This window comes from Phoenix dactylifera, chromosome 1 (genome assembly GCF_009389715.1).
Source record: "Phoenix dactylifera cultivar Barhee BC4 chromosome 1, palm_55x_up_171113_PBpolish2nd_filt_p, whole genome shotgun sequence".
Lineage (NCBI taxonomy): Eukaryota > Viridiplantae > Streptophyta > Magnoliopsida > Arecales > Arecaceae > Phoenix > Phoenix dactylifera.
Window position 1 is genome coordinate 38,427,786 of NC_052392.1, and position 12,378 is coordinate 38,440,163.

At 42.3% G+C, this 12,378-nt stretch overlaps 1 long non-coding RNA gene across 1 annotated transcript; it reads right to left on the minus strand.

Annotated features, from left to right (window-relative positions):
- Nucleotides 1-5,969: 5,969 nt before the first annotated feature.
- LOC120105449 lies at nt 5,970-6,938 on the minus strand. The gene is made up of 3 exons (XR_005507855.1): nt 6,926-6,938; nt 6,423-6,820; nt 5,970-6,333 (listed from the first exon to the last, which is right to left on the minus strand). It is a non-coding gene; the product is annotated as an uncharacterized LOC120105449 (long non-coding RNA).
- Nucleotides 6,939-12,378: the final 5,440 nt, after the last annotated feature.

The window sequence follows — 12,378 nt, forward strand, 5'->3', positions numbered from 1 at the left end:
AAAAAAATTAAAAAATTAGCTAAATTTTTAGAATTATATAAGAATATCCTTCTGTCTTTCTTAGAAAATTTAGTAATCCTTTTCTAAACAACAGGACAGAAGGAAAAGAGTTTTACCTTTATTCCATCATTTTTCTCATTGGAGAGCATAATATTGTTAAACGGTCTGGAGGAATAATGGAACTGAAATCCGACCACCCGGACGGCGTCCTCGGTACCTGGCGGGTGCGCGTGAGAGATTACGTGATCATGGAAGATATCCTGTGAGGCTTATACAAAGTTTGGAAGATATATAAGAAGAATCGTGCCGTTGGATCTGTCGTCGCAATGATAAGATTGGGCGCGGATACAGCTGGTGAGATGGCGCGAGAGAGGAAGCGTCCGATCGGAAGTCATCGAGCGTGATGCGGGGCAAAACAAATAAAACGTCCACTCGAGACCATCAGTGATTACCTAGCTTCGCCTTAAATTACACTCCAATTGCTTTTATTTGCTTTCTATTTTTTATAACACTAATAATCTCGTAGCATTCTAGCATTAGTACATTCAATAAAATAAAAAAAAAAGAGGGAAAGAAAAAGATGAAGTATTGTTCTATAAAAAAGCAAGCGAAGTGCTAGGCAACATAGGACGCCACCTGATCAACTTTCCTGTTTGCTTTTTAGTACACATGAGTAACATAGGAATCCACACAGCTCTGCAATAAACCATGGATGTTGTACAGAAGAGGATGCTCAACACCTGCCCTGGCGTGACCTAGAATCCACCTAATAACAATCGTGAATCTCCTTCAAGAAGAATCTGGTTAACCCCTAAGACGAGGCAAGCATAAAAGATGCCTTCCTAAGTTGCCCTCATCTTCGCTTCAGAAGTATCATAAGCTGACGGCCCCCTGCCGCGATCAATTTGGAATCTGGACCCCTGCTAACAAACCTAGTAGCACCTCTCCTCCTGTTCCGACACACTACTATTAAAGTTCATCTTAAAAAATCTTGGAGAGAGGGGATCTCAGGATTTAAATATCGTCTGAGGAGCTACCAGAGCTGAATGGGAGCTCTAGGTGTCTCTCACAATCTCGATTCCTTCAATAGACTGAGCCTGAGTGTACTCTGCAGCATGGATAAGCACCCTATCAGCAACAATCCTCAAACTCTACCATCTACCCTTAAAGACTCTAACGTTTCTAGCCAGCCAAATATGATAAGCTACATAGGCGCATCTGACACCACTGGCCGACGTGATTGGTCTCACCATGGTGCCCTTTAGGTAATCTAGGAACACCGCCACTAGGGTCGAAGATTGCAGAAAGCAGCAGACAACTCTTGTCAACTACCACACCAAGAATGCCCTTAGGCAGCCAAATAGAATCCACCGATTCCTCCACCTCCGTGCATGCATCACAAGCAGGGGAAAGCTTCACCCCTCTTCTGCAGAGCACACCCCTAGTCGGAAGACAACCCCACGCAACCTTCCATAGGAACAAGAAGACTCCCGGGTGACAGCGAAACCTCCATAGCTAGCTCCCATCAATCGAATGCGGCATTGTAACTCTGTATAGATTTTTGAGATCAGAGACCCTCACATTGGATCTACAAGTCAAGCTTTAGGTCCTTCTATCTGGTCCACCCCCCTTGGAATCGGCATGACTAGGATTAGAAATCTAGGTATTATTCTGCACATCAATCAATAGAGGCAGATTAGAAATCTAGGTATTATCTGCACATCAATCGACTGGCCATTGCTTACCACCCATCTAATCCGAGGTAGCACTCTCGGAGCACATGTCGCGCCAAATGAAGGAGCAGTGTTGATCGGCCCGAAAATCAAATATTATGGTCTAGTTTCCATACTTGGCTCTTATCAAGGCACCTATAGACCCTCGGGCTCAAGTAGATACCGGGCCACATATCTAGCCGCCAAAGCCTCCCTCATTAGTAAAGAACAAATGCCCAAGGCCCCACTATTGTGAGGTTGACAAAGTACCTCCCAAGCCACCAAGTGAATACCTCCCTTCTCGTTCTGCATCCCCCAAAGAAAATTCATGAACATCCACTCCAATCTCAACAGCGGTGTCTTTGGCGAAACAACATTGGACAAAAGGTAGACCAAAATTGAACTGAGGATAGATCTCACCAACGTCACTCTGCTCATCATAAGTAGGCACTCACCTGCCACCCCTCCAGCCTTCGACTGATACTCTGCTCGATCTCACCACATTCTGTTGCTGTAGTTGTCTCCCTATGATAGGTACCTCTAAATACCTACTGCAGCTAGCCTGCTCTCCAACCCCCAAAATCTTCCTAATACAACCTCTGAGAACAAGCTGGTCTTTGGGCTGAAGTGGATCGCTAACTTTGCAAGGTTGACTTGCAGGCCTGATGCAGCAGGTAGTTCTCCAAGATACCCCTGATCACCATGGCACTCTGTCTCGTAGCTTGAATAAGGTGCATACAGTCATCTACAAAAAGAAGATGGGAGATTGATTCGGCTGCTTGGCCAGGCCTATAGGCTTTAATGACTTGTGTCAAAGAAGCGGCCCGAAGGGCTTGGGACAAGGCATCAACACAAATAATAAACAGATAGGAGGAGAGGGGGCAACCTTGCTGAAGACCAATAGTGGAGTCGAAGAAGGGAGTGGGCATACCATCACCAGGATGGCAAAGGATGGATCCAGTCATCATGAAACCCAAAGCTCTCCATGGAATTAAAGAGAAAGCGCTAGCTCATTTGGTCGTAAGCCCTCTCCATATCTAGCTTGATAGCCTTGAGACTCCGTCGATATGGGGCTCTCTACAAATCATGCATGAACTCTTGAGCGGTGAGAATATTGTTGGAAATACTACGACCACCAACAAAGGCTCCTTGCTCAGGGCTAATAAGACTAGAAAGAATCCCTTTAAGTCTAGAGACTAGGATCTTCACTATGGCCTTGTATAGGCTAGAGCAAAAACTAATAGGCCTGTAGTGACCAAGCTCGGTAGCATCCTGTCACTTGGGAATCAAGGTAACAAATGTCTTCTTCCATTACCTAAGCATTGACGCCGCGCCAAAGGACTACCGGATAGAAGCCACCACCTCATGATGGATGATAGCCCAATACCTCCTGAAGAAGAGAGTGGGAAAACCATGAGGGCCTGATGCTTTGTCCTCTGCCAATGACCAAAATGTCGTTTGGACCTCCTTAGCCGTAACCGGCCTAATGAAAGCCCTATTCTCAACCTCTGAAACTCTTACCTCAGGTATAGGGCCGAAGATAGGACTTTTGCTCTCAGACTGGGCTGACCGCCTCTAACTGAAAAATTGCAAAAGCTCCTGACTAATGGCCCCCACATCCTCTATCATCACTCCACTACTGTCCTTGAGGCTCCATATCATATTTCTCTGCCTTCTGATCACAGCCAACTAATAGAAGAATCTAGTGTTCCAATCTTTCTTTAGAATCTACTGCACTCTAGACTTCTTACGCCAGTAGGTCTCCTGTTAGCATAGGAGAGAGTGATGCATAGACAGCTTTGATCTCAGCTTTGACAGATCCTCCGCAGACAGACTCCCATCTCGCTCCTACTTAGATTGGAGAGAGGTAATCGAGTCTTTAGCCTCTTCCAATCTCTTGAAAATATCACCCACCTCCACTCTATTCCACCTCCGGAGCCGACGCCTAAGTAACTATAGCTTGCAGGTCATCCAATACATCACGTCGCCCTGCACCTCCATACTCCACACTTTCCTAACTATGTTCCAGGACCTCGGGGTACGAAAGCTAGATCTTCTTAAAGCGGAAGGGGCAATGATATTGAATGGAGAATTGCGTGCATAAGAGGATTGGGCACACTACAAAAGAAGGAATAACTCCCGACGCTTTTTTTTGTCTCTACCGACGCTTATAAGCGTCGGCGAATTCCCAGCCCACGCTTCGCAAAGCGTGGGTCAGACGTCGGGCAGGTGGGCGTGGGTCGGGTTTAACCCGACGCGTCAAAAAAGCGTCGTTGGTCTATGCCGACGCTTTTAAGCGTCGTTAGGTTTACCAGACTCCGACGCTTATAAGCGTCGGCGAGAAGATTTGGTTACTATGGTTTTAGGCCGACGCTTAAAAGCGTCGTTAAAGGCGTGCCAGTTTACGTTCCTGTTGCTTTTCCCGACGCTTTTAAGCGTCGTTTGTTCTATCAAACTCCGACGCTTATAAGCGTCGGCGAGAAGGTTGGTTACTACGGCTTTATGCCGACGCTTAAAAGCGTCGTTAAAGGCGTGCCATTAGGTTTACGTTCCTGTTGCATTTCCCGACGCTTATAAGCGTCGGCATTAAATTTTTTTTAAAAAAAAAAATTTTGTAAAAGTAATTTTTAAATACTCTGTGTACATTAAATTCTTACAAAACAATAGAAACAATACATTGAATCACATATATAACAAAATATGAGTCACAAACAAGAACTTTGATTACATTCATATTATCATATTTGATTACATTGTACTTCAAAAACATTCTAAAAACATACAAGTCAAATTCCTAAGTACACAATCTACAATATGTATCAAGGGTCGGCATCATCATCTCTACAATATTCCTAAGTGCGCACGGCTCGCAGCCCCCGCACTTGTGCTCGCAGCTCGGCGGCCTCGATCCCAGCGGGCTCGCCCCTTTGAGCCCATCTTCATGTACCATGCCTTCACCTCTCCCTTCTTCTTTACGTACTCCCTAAATAAATCAAATCATTAACAAATAAGAACGAATTAATAACGATAGTTCTACTTCTACCCTTAAAAGAAATAGTTTGCACCTCACACACTGCCACAATCAGCATCTCATCAAAAAAAAAAAAGCCAAAAAATAACTAAAATCTATCTAAATGCATAAGCTAATATGGGACTAAACGGGAGAGAGAGAGAGAGGGACCTTTGTGGCTTCCCATTCCACCCGGAAATGGCTTGCAACTTGGCCTGCGCGAGCAAACAGAAGGATTTTAGCAGGGTTCAAGAACATTGACAGGCAAGGAAAGTATTAGCACACGAAGTAACCAAAGATTCTTGCTGCGTTATACTGGAGAAGAAGCACGATTAAATCAGAAAAAACACAGGTCTACGAAAAAAAAACAAAAGAAGAAAAAGCTTTAGTAACTCAAATTTGCAACTCTCCATCAGCTGGTTTGTTCTGTTCTTGTTGCCTCATTTGAATTAGCACTGCGAATTGTTTCATATAACGAAGCAAGGTGGATGGTGCAAGAGAGCTGCGTGACATTTTCGAGTCATTGCTCGAAGAAACAGGAGGAAAAGATGGAAGACCCAAGAAAAAATTACCTTGAGCCTCATGTGGAAAAGGTCTTCCTGCTGCTGCTGCCCTGCTCATGATATGCGCAATGCTAAGTAGTAGAATAACCCACACTCTCTTGTGTTGCCCACCCAACATCATGGTGTTATGACAGAAGAGACTGAAGAAGAAATGATAGCAAAAAGAAAAGGTGATTTCAGGCACTGCAACAGACCTCCACAATATTTCTCATCCAATCCCTCTCAACTATCCTGCTCCCTCTTTCCTGAACTCCTATTTCTCTCCAAGGATTTCCAGCACCTTCTATCAAAAACCCATATGATAAAGTCTATTTCTTCTGCCCCTTTCTTCCCCTCCTGCTGTCGCAGGCAAAGGCCTTTTCCTTCTCCCTGTTTCCCTCTGAGTTGTCACCAGTCTCAACACATCATCCGTAATTTATACCGCTTTCAGGTGGTCCTCCCTCGAGGGCACCAAGACAAAGCTCGCCATCGAAGAATGGTTCCTAGCCTATGCAATCCTAGGCTTTAGGGAACTTAAGAGATGATTGCCAGTGAATCGTGCACAAGAAAGGATGACCATCTTACTGTTCAATTATGAAGCACCATGGTTACAATTCCAAACATTATAGCAACATCTCTATCATTCTTGAATCACACATAAGTTTAGCCTGCATCTATAATACAGATTCAAAGGCCATCTAGAAAACTAAAGTCAATCAGTGAAGTAGGTTTACAAATCAAAGATTGAATACAGACTGGCACATACACTAACCTCGATCATTACATGAATCACCTTCATTTACCACAACAGTACCATGTAAACCATATAAGAAAGTTGTATTGCAATCAGAAAATGCCAGTTTGCAAAGTGATCATAAAGCAAATTAAACAAAATTAACCACCTAAAATATGGCATACAACTTAAATTTCTATAACTAACAAATGCATGTTTTTTAGCTGGATGATGCCAATTCAATACTTCAATTGATCAAGCAATAGTAATACATGCTAAAAATTCTCACCCTGCAAATCCACTATGGATTAACTCAGCATTACTGGGATGCTGGACCTGTACCAAGTAGCAGCAAATGATCCATGTCAGTCACTAATTTGCAGAGAAAAGAGCGAGAAGACTTGTCAATAGTGCAAGGGTTATACCATTATACCAGTAATGGGACCGGTCTATTGGCCCTGGAGCCCGTTAGGACCTAAAATGGAGTGGAGTGTCTAGATAGTGTTTCTTCCTTTGGCTGAGGTTGACCGAATCTGCATTATCTATCTTAAACCGATCAAACTCTACAAACTAATTGTTATACATAAGATTTTGGAACCATGTTCCTGTCAAGTCAACATAGAACATACTAATTAAAGTCCTTTCCAAGATCTATACTTATCAAAGTTCTGGCATAATCGTATTTTGGAAATTGAGGTAAGTATCAAAAAAAAAAATTAAAACAATCTAAAAACATTCATCTCAAAATCGTAAGTACACAATCTACGATGTATCAAGAGTCGACGGCATCATCATCTCTACGAGTAGATGAAGTATCAGCAACCTACAAGAAAAAAATACTTTAGAAACTAAAAATACGAAAGTCATCACGCTCATACAAGAATACATTATAATTATATAAAATATTCAAATATATTTAGTTATGTACCGGAGGAGCAAATCTCTGCAAAAAAGATGAAATATGGTCAAGCTGATCCTGCAAAGATTGTATCTTCAACTCTTGGCTCTGCTTCAACTCCGCCATATCAGTCATATGACTCTGCCTCATCTCCTCTATCCTTGTCTCATATGACTGCTTTAACTGTGCCATCTCTGTCTTCAAACTACAAACCTCTGCAGTGCTAGTACCTTGTCTGGCATCTTGGGTATATCGGCTCACTGCAGACAGCTGAGTGGGGGTAACTCCGATACCATAACCCCTCACGCGTCCATAACGTTCTGGGCCCATCAATTCTGCATAGACCTGAGCCTCGACGCAACTGGCCGCGTCGGATGATGATGACTCCCCGACGCGCTCTGAAATGAGATTTGTAGCTCTTTCCTATATCTCTCTCAAAAAAATAAACAGTCACATTAATAATTTAAAGGAAGTAAAATTAATAAAATAATTATGATCAAATAAAAAATGAATACATACAACTATATCTCTCGACTCGTCCCGGACAAGCTGCCATCTCGGTGAGTGTGGGTCATCTTATAAAACTCTACCTCACCAGGCTCCCTTTCATGCTCTACTATCTACACATACGGAAAGTATATTGCCAAACTATATATCATGATACGTGCTATATGTTAGTAGAGTTTCAAATAGTTTCAAACAAACTTACAAATTCATTTCTACGTCTCGCATAACTCTTCGAGCCTGAAGTATGAGGAACTGCTTGAGATGCTCGTGCAGCTCTACCAATATTAGAATATGTCTGCCAAAATAAAAGCACACAGTATAATATTATTCAATGTATATATTTGCAATCTATATTAATAATAAAGATAATAGAAGATATTGAAACAATATACGTGACCTGTCCTTTTTCAGAAAACCAGTAGTGAACAAGCTCCCTCCACTGCTGAGGGTATACATCAGGAGGAGTCACACGAGCAACCTCCTCCTCTGTCATACCCTCACGCTTGAAGTCCGTCTTCAATTTTGCTTTATATTCTTTCCATTTGCGGTTGAGGGACTTTAGCACCCAATCATGGCTCTCTGGAGGGAGTACAAACTTACCCTACAACAAGATACAGAATGTTATAATAATATTAAACCTCAAAAGTAAAATCATGGTAGTAAGCAAATTAACATGCAGGAGGTGTTAAATTAAAAAGAACAAATTCAATTCATTACCTGTATGAGTCTAAGAAGCTCAACCTTATACGAAGGAAGCATGTCATTCCACTTCGTATAGTTGAGCGGACACAGCTGACCCTTGCGTGCAACCGATCCTAAAAAGCTTGATAGAAGACTTCCAGCTCTATTGATGGGCTGCCCCAATTCGTTGCATCGGATGATGATCTTCTCACCCGGAGGAAGCTTCCACACATCCTTTGCTTGAGTGGGTCCCCGTCTCGTCCTCACTGTCCCTTGTCCATCTATTCAAATTAAATAAAATGTCTTAAAAAGTTGAAGACAAATATGAACATAAAATATGAACTTTAAATCGAATTACCCTGGATCCGGAGCTCATCCTCCGAGCAATCAGCAGAAGGCTCGCGCTGAAATCCTGACTCGTGCTGCTGATGCTCACATGGCTACTGGGACTGCAGGGACTGCTCAGAAGTAGATCCCACCTGAGAATGCTGGAACTCCACATCTCTAAATCGTCTCCCTCGGGGCATATTGTTACCTGGTATCTGTATTAAATATCTGTATTCAGAAATGACACCACAGTTGGAGAGCATACAGAAATGATATCTGTATTCAAGATGAAGGATATATGTAAATGCAAGTGGGCAGCACATACTATGCTACATGGCCCGTTGGCCTCCCATCTGTCACTTACGGTCATCTTTTAAACTAACAAAGACAACAAAGGTAGCAACACACCAAATATAAATACAGACCAACCCCTTATATTAATTCTCCTTGTCTCGTATTGCTGGAAAGAGAGATTGGCACAATTCATCTTTGGATTTTTCTTTTATCTCGTATTTAGGCAGACAAGATTAGGGTTTTATTTTCCATATTGAGATGATCCTAGGTTTTAGCATTGCTGGAAAAAAAAATTTAAAAAAAACTGCATGCACAATTTTGACAAAGATGGGAGCTTTGTTAGCATTTCGCTATTTAACAGGCAAATGGAATGGAATGATTCATGAGAGCCGAAATTTGGTAACCTGGTTGCTGGCATTTATTTGAGATCTTCGGGGTGTTTTTGGTCTGGGCTGGGTCATTTAGCTCTTACCTTTCCCGGACACCAATTAAGGAAAGAGGTTGATCACCCATTACAGGCGAAAACAGTGAAATTTTTCTGTCAGCTTGAGGCTGTCAGTCGCCTATTTCTGTAGGATGGAAAGGTATAGTTGGGTGCATGGTTGGGCATCCACTCGATCTCTAACTGCAACATGGTAGCATTTAGCATGCACAATTATAGGAGATGGCGTGCAAATGCGAATGAATACAGTAGGGCAGTTGTATAGTGTGTAGTCCCTGTAAGATGTCCATACTGCAAATCACCTTTTAATTTAATTATGGGTGAGGGTGAGGAATCTGATTCCATCTAATTACTTGTATCACCACCTAGGATACAAGTCTACTAGATACAGTCAGACACTTCGGATATGTTATCCTAGTATGGCATAATAGTGCATTTAGACACCAACAAAACTAACAAGATGTCAAGAATTCAAGGATTTAAAGTACATTTTCTTCATTAGATAAACATGCAAATAATTAGTTTTTATTTAAATATAGACATAGAAATGGTCAAGAAGAATAGTGAATTTGTACAGATTTGGTTATAGAGCTGTGACTATGAGCAATGATTCTTATAGAAGCTAATTCTGTCATTCTCTTGTTTTTGATTTCCACTTCTCTTCAGTGGTTCTCTTTCTTTAATCACACTGTTTTTATTCTATATTCTCTGACTTTGCTGCTGGCAGCATGCTCTCCTTTTCTGCTCCAGCTCCCTGTTTTGTTCTCATGTCATGTTTCAGAATGGGATGAGTCAAAAAATGGACCAAAACAAATGAGACATCTATTGTCCTAAGTGTCAGGTATGCTGGCCCATTCCACAAAAAAACCAGGACAGCTTGCATGGTATTTACAATTAAAACCACTACCTTAATAGTATATACATGAATCCCTCAGTTTGATGAACCAAATCTTGACTATACAACAATGATGGCATATGATAATATCACAACTAGCAATGGAATCATGTGCCACATGATTGAAATTAGTAAACCAAAATGGTAAATCATGTTGTCACCACTGTTAGATGCATCTTATGAAATTGAATCAGCACCTCTACTAAATTACAACGAAAGTTAGACTCCAAATTCAACATAGGAACCAATATTAACACTGATCATTCTACTGTGGCACTATCCAGCTAGAATACGCTATGTTTTATATATGCTAGCTCTTTCACAGGCAAATTAAAGAATATCTATAAAATATTCTATTTATAAAGCTAGCTCTTTCACAGGCAAATTAAATTTTTTTTTTTTGGAGGGAAATATTGGAGAGAATGTTACTTTATAAAGCTAGATGTTTCTATTTGAGTTTAATTGTGTTTCTTTGGATCTTCACAGATGATTGTTTTATGATTATGCGATCCATCTCTTGCCTCCTATGCTCATTGTCCGGTGGTACCCTGACTCCATTCCTGCTTTGGCTTCTTTGGCTAAGGCTTCTCGTGCCCATTTGTTTCTTAATCTTTGGTATTGAGATTACCATGAAGTCCTCCACCTCTGTTAGAATTTCAGAAAGTTCTGAGGTTTGGTAGATTTGATTTCCTTTGAATCAACTGCAATTACTTATGTGTGCCACAATAACTGTATTTACTAGTTATTAGTGATGCGAAACTTTTTTCAAGTTTCAAAATTTTAACTTCCACAGGAAACATTACAATGTCAACTTGATAGGAATTGAGGTTGGTGGGACTTTTTCTAAGGCTTCCTACTTATTTATTTGACGATGGAGCAAATAAAGGTGCCATTATTGACTGTGGTACAACCTTGGCTTATCTTCCAGATGCAGTTTTCAAGCAGTTACTCAATGCGGTGGGGGATCATTTTCTATTGTATTCAATTTCTAGGTTATTTTGATACCCATATATGTGTATTTCTGCTCATTTTGATACCCACTATTTCCAAAATTTCAGAAACTAAATATTACCTTAAACCTTTAAGATTTAGCCCTCTAACGTCAAAAATCTAACGTAAAGAAAATTAAAAATTGGGTCTCACCTTGATGATGGCTTCAACAACTTAGCTTTTTCCCCGTCTACTTCTTCTCCAAAGCACCCACCAGCGATGACGAGGCGGCAACTGACGAGGCTCCATTGAGAGGAGGAGAAGAGGGAGACAGCGGAAGGAGGAGGCGGAAAATGAGAAAATAGAGAAAAAGAGGGGATGGGAGGCGCCGGTGTTGGGTGGTCGGAGAGAGGAGAGGCGGTGGAATGAAGGCCGCGCGAGGGGGGAAAGAGCGCGAGGGACGGAGGGAGAGAGAAAGGCGGTGGCCGTCGGACGTCGCTCGGCGCCGGAGAGGAGAGGAGGGAGGAGGAGAGGAGCTAGGGCTTGATTCGATCGGGATGTAAAATGAGGAGGAAGGGGCCGGCCGCTTGGTTTTGTTGTTAATTTGGCTTTTGACGACGCTTATTAGCGTCGTTTTATCTTGGGACTATGACGACGCTAATAAGCGTCGGCTATTACAACGACGCTTTTGTGCGTCGTCTTTTCTTGAGAATTACCAACGCTTAACTAAAGCGTCGGTATATTTTGGCGGCGAACCCTTTTTTCGCGACGCTTCTCCCTAGCGTCAGGAAAAAAGCGTCGGGAAAGGCCAATTTTCTTGTAGTGGCAGTGGTCTGACCCAATACGAGGCAAGTGACACACATGGTAGTCTGAGAAGTCCTGGATCCACCCTACTGTGGCAAAAGCCTGGTCGATCCTCTCTCAAACCCTCACTCAACTCTGACAATTGTTGTACCAAGTGAACCTCGGCCCGGTGCACTCAAGATCCACCAGACCATTAGTAGCGATGAAGTATTGAAATTCCTTGACCTCAGCTTTGCCCGAGAATGCCCTCCCCCCTCCCCCCTCTTCTGTTTGTCAAGTGACCTATCAATACAGTTGTAGTCACCTACTATCACGGTAGGGGTACCCAGCTGCATCATACAAGCTACTCTTGGAGGACGGATACTCTGAGATACCCCAAGCAGGGTGTATCGGATACCCTAATCATCCTTATCCTACTCCACTTCTTGGAGGACGGCTCGTCTGATTCACCACCTCTGTTGTCACCTTGTTCCCCATTACTCGTTGTCCTGCTGTCGCCCTCCTATTGAATTGTTGGGTAACCGTTCTCCAGCCTTCAATAATGTCTGTCTGGGTGGTAACCAGTTTAATGCTTGAGCGGATCCCTTCCTTTTTCCTCCTTTC